Raw genomic sequence first — 6,000 nt, 5'->3', positions numbered from 1 at the left:
CATATTTTCATTTGGTTGGTAAATAATGTCGCGTACTTATAAAAATATTAACATATTAGAACATGTATTTTTCACGGTATAACTAAACTCGATAGCAATGACCAATTTTGAACTGCAATGATACCGAATTTACGCTTTCAACAATCATTACTTTTTACTAATTCTACAAGATCATATTCTACAATTTACACACGGGTCATCATGAATTCTCGAATGTTCATACTTCGAATTTCTGCAAGGTTTTCGAAGCCCCGAATCCACAATGCGGCGGCGCACAGTGGGCAATTTGGACAAAATCGGATTCAAAATCAAAGAACTTTCGATAGAAATGAGGTAGAGCGATGAAATTTTTTTAAAATAAAAGCTGAAACTTTGTAGAATATGGGAAAAATAGGGAGATTATTACCATCCAATCATTTCAACGAAAAAATGACTTCATTAGTTTTTGTCACAAAAATCTATTTTTTACAAAATCCTGAGATTGAAGACAAATTTTGAGACCAGATTTGAAATCAGCGTGAAAAAATCTATGGGAAATGATGTATAGCATGTTAAAAAAAAATTTTTTCCGCGCGTGGTATTGGAAAAACCATAATTTTCTTGAAATTGTGCAAGTTTAACGAATTTTCTCTAGGTTAAAAAACGTTCGTACCATAATCTCCCTATTTTTCCCATATTCGACAAAGTTTCAGCTTTAATTTAAAAAAAGTTTCATCGCTCTACCTCATTTCTATCGAAAGTTCTTTGATTTTGAATCCGATTTCGTTCAAATTGCCCACTGTGCGGCGGCCTGCATGGAGAAAAATTGTTCAAAATCTTCATCCCGACAACATATTCAAAGAGCTTCGAAGTCGATGTCGTGTGACTTCTTATGCAGAATTACCGATAGATATGTATTCATAGAATTACTCAATAACATATTTCCCCTTCTGTTATATGACTTCTTACTGTATTTCTAAATACCTTTGCTATTTTTCAATTTCAATTTGAAAACCCTACGAACTTTCATCCCTACCCAATATCATGTGATAATGATATTTTATATTGTATTGTGTTTTTGTTTGTAATGTAGATGGAACAGATTCCCACCGACACAGCGGCAGTGGTGCCAGCACCGGCGGGGGTGGTGCCAGCACCACCGACGGCCCAGCAACGCTGTCACTACCGGCGGCAGTGACGGCGGCCGTCGCCCGCCTTACGATTGGGAGGCCAATCGCAAATGTAGTGAGTAGACGGTATATTTTATCATTCGTAAAGATTTATTATTCATTTCTAAAACGTTACATTTAATTTCCAACAGAAAATTGAAAACGGCCGCGGCGGCGTTAGCAACCCATCCGCTGCCTCGGCATCAACGCCTCCCCCCCCCTCCACCAAGCCCCGTCATCCAGATGACGGAAGAAATGCTTGTGAGTTAGAAAAACATAAAAATATGTTATATATATGTTAAATATAAATCTTGTATATAAATGTTGTGTACATGTTTCAGTCAAAGCTGATGAAAAACATCCGAAGAAATTCCTATCGAAGAGGGGGCCGGCGCGGTGGCCCCGGCTGGCGAGGCGGCTACAGGGGGCGCGGAGGCCGCGGGGGGCGTGGCGGCAGCGGGGGGCGGGGCAAAAAATTTATTACAATAAATATGTAAAAAAAATATATTCTATTATGTTTTTTTATTTTCCTAACTTTTCCTTTTTCATATCATCCTCAAAATATGCATCCATTTTTTCCCCATTTTTTCTCCTCGGCATTATCGAGGAATGATTCGCGGCATCCCGGACCCTTGCTATTCTCATCGGTACACGTGCACGCCGACCTGGCGGTGTGTGAGTGTGCCGAGGCACAGCTGTTCGAACGAAGCTACGGCAGGCATCATGCGACCGAATAATGCAAAATGTTGCTCGAAAATGCAAGAGTAGGACCTGTTTGATGGCGAGCGCTCTAGATTTATCTTTTATCTAGCGCTTTTGACTACTGATAAGCCCCATCTTTGCATTATCGAGGAATGATTCACGGCATCCCGGACCCTTGCTATTCTCGTAGGTACACGTACACGCCGACCTAGCGGTGTGTGAGTATGCCGAGGCACGGCTGTTCGAACGAAGCTACGGCAGCGCCGTCGTTTACGATGTCGACCACGCATGCTCAGATCGCCTCTATTGTCAGAGATCATGCGATCGAATCAGAGAGGATACTCGGAAAATGCCACTCGACACTGAATGTGGAAAGTGCACCCAGCTCCCCATACTGGACGAAAATGTTACTATTTAGCTTCTTCTAGTGGCCGTTATAGCGGTACTATCGATTGTTCAAGGCCACCTGGGAAAACTGGCCCTTAATGTCACAGCTTGGTCCAGCGATAAAACCGTTCGAGATAATGTCCATTGACACAATCGGAGGTTTTGGTGGCACAAGATCCACAAAAAAATATTTACACTTATTGGTGGATCATTTTACAAGATTCGCATACATCATAACTTCAAAGTCACAGTCAGCTCATGATTTTATAAAATTAACTAATATTATAGCAGAAAATGAAGAAATCGGAAAAATTCTAACGGACCAGTATCCAGGAATTAATTCAAAAGAATATAAGGACTTTCTAAAAAGCAAGAATATACCGATTATTTTTACAGCGGTCAATGCGCCTTTTTCCAACGGTCTAAATGAACGGTTAAACCAAACTCTAGTAAATAAAATCAGGTGTAAAGTCAATGAAAATAATGGAAGAAAAGCTTGGACAACGGCGGCACATGAATGTGTGCGAAAATATAACGAAACGATACATACAGTGACAAAGTTTAGTCCAAAATACTTATTAGAGGGAACGATCACGTCAATATTACCAAACGCGTTATTACGAAGAAAAACACAAAGTGAGTTAGAAGAAGACAGAGAAAAGGCTTTGGAAAATAGCATAAAATACCACAAATTTAACAAACAATTTTACGACAAAAATAGGAAGAACTACAATTTTCAAATAGGCGAGTCAGTATATGTTGAGAACGGCAATCGTTTGAACAGAAGAAAATTGGACGAATTAAGAATAGGCCCATATAAGTTAGAAGAAAAAGTGTCTGAATCAATTTATCGAATCAATACAGGACATACGAGAACAGAATCGAATCTCTTCCATATTTCAAAACTTATTCCAATACAACATACGATGTATAAAGAAGGAGAACAGGATTTTTCTTTCCCGAAGGGGGGAGATGTAAGGAGTGCGCTCCTTAATTGATTTAAATCTTCCCGCTCAATACAGTGAGTCGATAAGTAAGGGCCCGCAGTAGCGGCAGAGAAATAAAAACAATGATTCGGCAGACACGTGTGAAGATTGCCAATTTAATAATCTCCAACGAGTTATTCCTTTTATAATAGAGTGAATGGTTCATACGAGGAACAAGATTGCGAAGAACAAACTTTGAATGTTGTTTCTTGTATTTTTACAGGTTTGTAACCATTGTAAATAGTTTAGGCAAATAGTTTAATTAATAAAAACACTTGTATTTTTACAGTGAAACTTTTCTGTTTGTTATTCTCTACAATCCTTGGACGTTCAACAAATAATTCAATCACACATTACATGTATGTAGTGTAACGTGGACCTCCACTCGCCGCGTGGGAAGGCGGGGGCGGGGTCCACTCCGGGAATTTATGGGCTCAGAGACCAGGCCGCGTACGGCCGTGAATACGCGGTCCTCCCGGTACTAACCGATTCTCGAAGGTTCTCGGAAATCGAAAAGAGCCTGCTGCTCGGGCGCCAGGCACCGGAAGGGTGCCACGCGAAACGTGGACGAAGTCCGCCCTTAGCCGAAGCTGGGGGCGGAAGGTGAACCATCGGGAACCGCGAGAATGTCGAGAGGCGCGAAAAGGGTCGGGGGTTCGGACACGGAAGGGAGCGAGGGCAGCCCTCACGGCAGGGCGGATCGCGCAGGTGAAAAGATCGGTAGTCGGGCTGGGCTCTACAATTTTATTGGCGTCGGATTTTACAAAGCCGCGGCCACGTGGCCGCACCCGAGAGCCCGCGCTCTTCGTACAAAGTTTGCGGTAAGGTGGAGGGTCCGCAACGCGCTGTTGTCGATCGGTAAAATACGCGGCGGGGGTGCGGTAGATCGGCACGAGAGTCGCCCCTCGCCGAAGCGAGGGGTTCGCGGCACGCAGGTGGTCGGCGCGATTACGGTATGACTGTCGCGGCGCGGTTTCGGTTCCGACGGACGGCGAACGCTCGGCGAAAACTTCGCGATAGGCTACGCGACGGCTCGATAGGAATAACGCGAAATGTAACGTAACAAACGGGTGGTTGCAAACGGTAACGGCGGCAGCTCCTCCGAGGAAGACTTCCGCACGATATTTTTCCGGGAACTCGCTGCCGAGGCTCGAGGTACCGGTGGATTCGGTACGAGCGGAATGTCCGAGGCGAGAAGCGCCTCGGCGCGCGAAAACTCGGGGAACGAGACGCGATATTATGCGTCCGACGGGCGATCCGCGAGCTCGCGTTGCCGCGAGGGCACGGAATCGTCGTCGGCCGACCTCGTCGGTTCCCCGACAGAGCCTGGCGAACCAACTCGCGAAAAATACACGAAAACGGTCACTTAGGGGACTCACCGTTCCTGCCGGTAATTTTTCCGCCGTCTGTCGCGGTTCTGCCCGTCTCGCTCGGGATGGTCCTTCGGTAGTTCGGCTCCTGCCTCGCAACGGTAACAGGATCGTGGTCCCTCGGTAGCTCGGTATGATAACTGCACGCACGTCGCGTGTACGATACGAGGACGAATTTCGGTAATCTACGCAACACGCCGGTCCGGGCGAACTCGATAGTTTTTCTCTGTGCGACACAGTACGGAAGTCACCGCGACAGTAATTCGGCCTAGTCCGTTCGCGTTACGGCAGGGTCCTCGCATCCCCACTCCTTGCCGTAGTCCGGCTTTTCCTCTAATAGGGCGCGCGTCTGGCGCGAAATTCGGAACTCGCAGGATCGTGCCTACGTCGGGTCCTTGGGCCCCAGACCTTACGCGAAAATCATTCCGAAATTGAAACGCGGGGCAGATCGGTGACCTACCCCGGTATGGAGAGGGGGGGGCGCCTACACCACCCTCGCCGAGGCCCCTTGCAATTGGCTAGGTGAGGCGACGGCAGGACCGCGAAATAGGTTGTCGGATGGTCGACAGGGGCCTTCGTCCCGCTTCGTCACCTCCGGGTTGTCTGGCCCGTGTGTGGCGTCGCCCATTCCTCGTTATTACCGGTGCACCGGATTTGCGTATTGGCCATGGTTTGGCGTAGGTGGTCCCGCGAAGCGCTGTGCCCTTTCCTCAGGTCGGCTGGATACCGGGGTGCCGTTCGCCTACCTGAAACTTGCCGGGCTCGGCGCGCGCGAAAGGGTGAAAGTACGAGTTTCCTGTCGATTCGGGAGTTCCTCGGGGAGCGCTTCCTAACCTATCGAGCCGTAGTTCTATTCGCGACAACGTTGTTTTCGGGCAGTCCGGTCCCTTCGTTCGGTTGTTAGGCGCGCCTAAGGGCGACGGGGTTTGTGCAACGTCACAGTAGGAACAGGATTTTTATAGATAAAAAGTATCTGCCCTTTATTTGTAGAAGTGTCGAAAATTACAATAATATCGCGAGAGAAGAACAATAAAACGTATCCGTATTCGTGGTCCTTAAACGTAAGCCGTAAATTGTAATCGTAATCGTTAATCCTTTATCGTAAGCCGTGAGTTGTAATCGTTCTAATCGTTAATCGCGTTCTCGTGATACTGTCGTTTATCGCGTTTCCGTGGTTCCGACCGTATCGTCGCGTTTTTCCAAAAGACGTCCGGCATTCGACGATCGGGTGCGCGACGCTTGTTTATGACGCGAGGGCAACGACCCGGTCAGCTGATGGCCTTCACAGCTGATGCGATCATTCCCACATGTATATAAATATGTAAATAAAATAAAATAAATAAAAAATAAATAAGTAAATAAAAAAATATACACGATCTTTGATATACCGCATATTTTTAAATCTAT

The sequence above is a fragment of the Halictus rubicundus genome, unplaced genomic scaffold (assembly GCF_050948215.1).
Source record: "Halictus rubicundus isolate RS-2024b unplaced genomic scaffold, iyHalRubi1_principal scaffold0022, whole genome shotgun sequence".
In the NCBI taxonomy this organism is placed as follows: Eukaryota; Metazoa; Arthropoda; class Insecta; order Hymenoptera; family Halictidae; genus Halictus; species Halictus rubicundus.
This window is presented reverse-complemented; position numbering follows the sequence as displayed.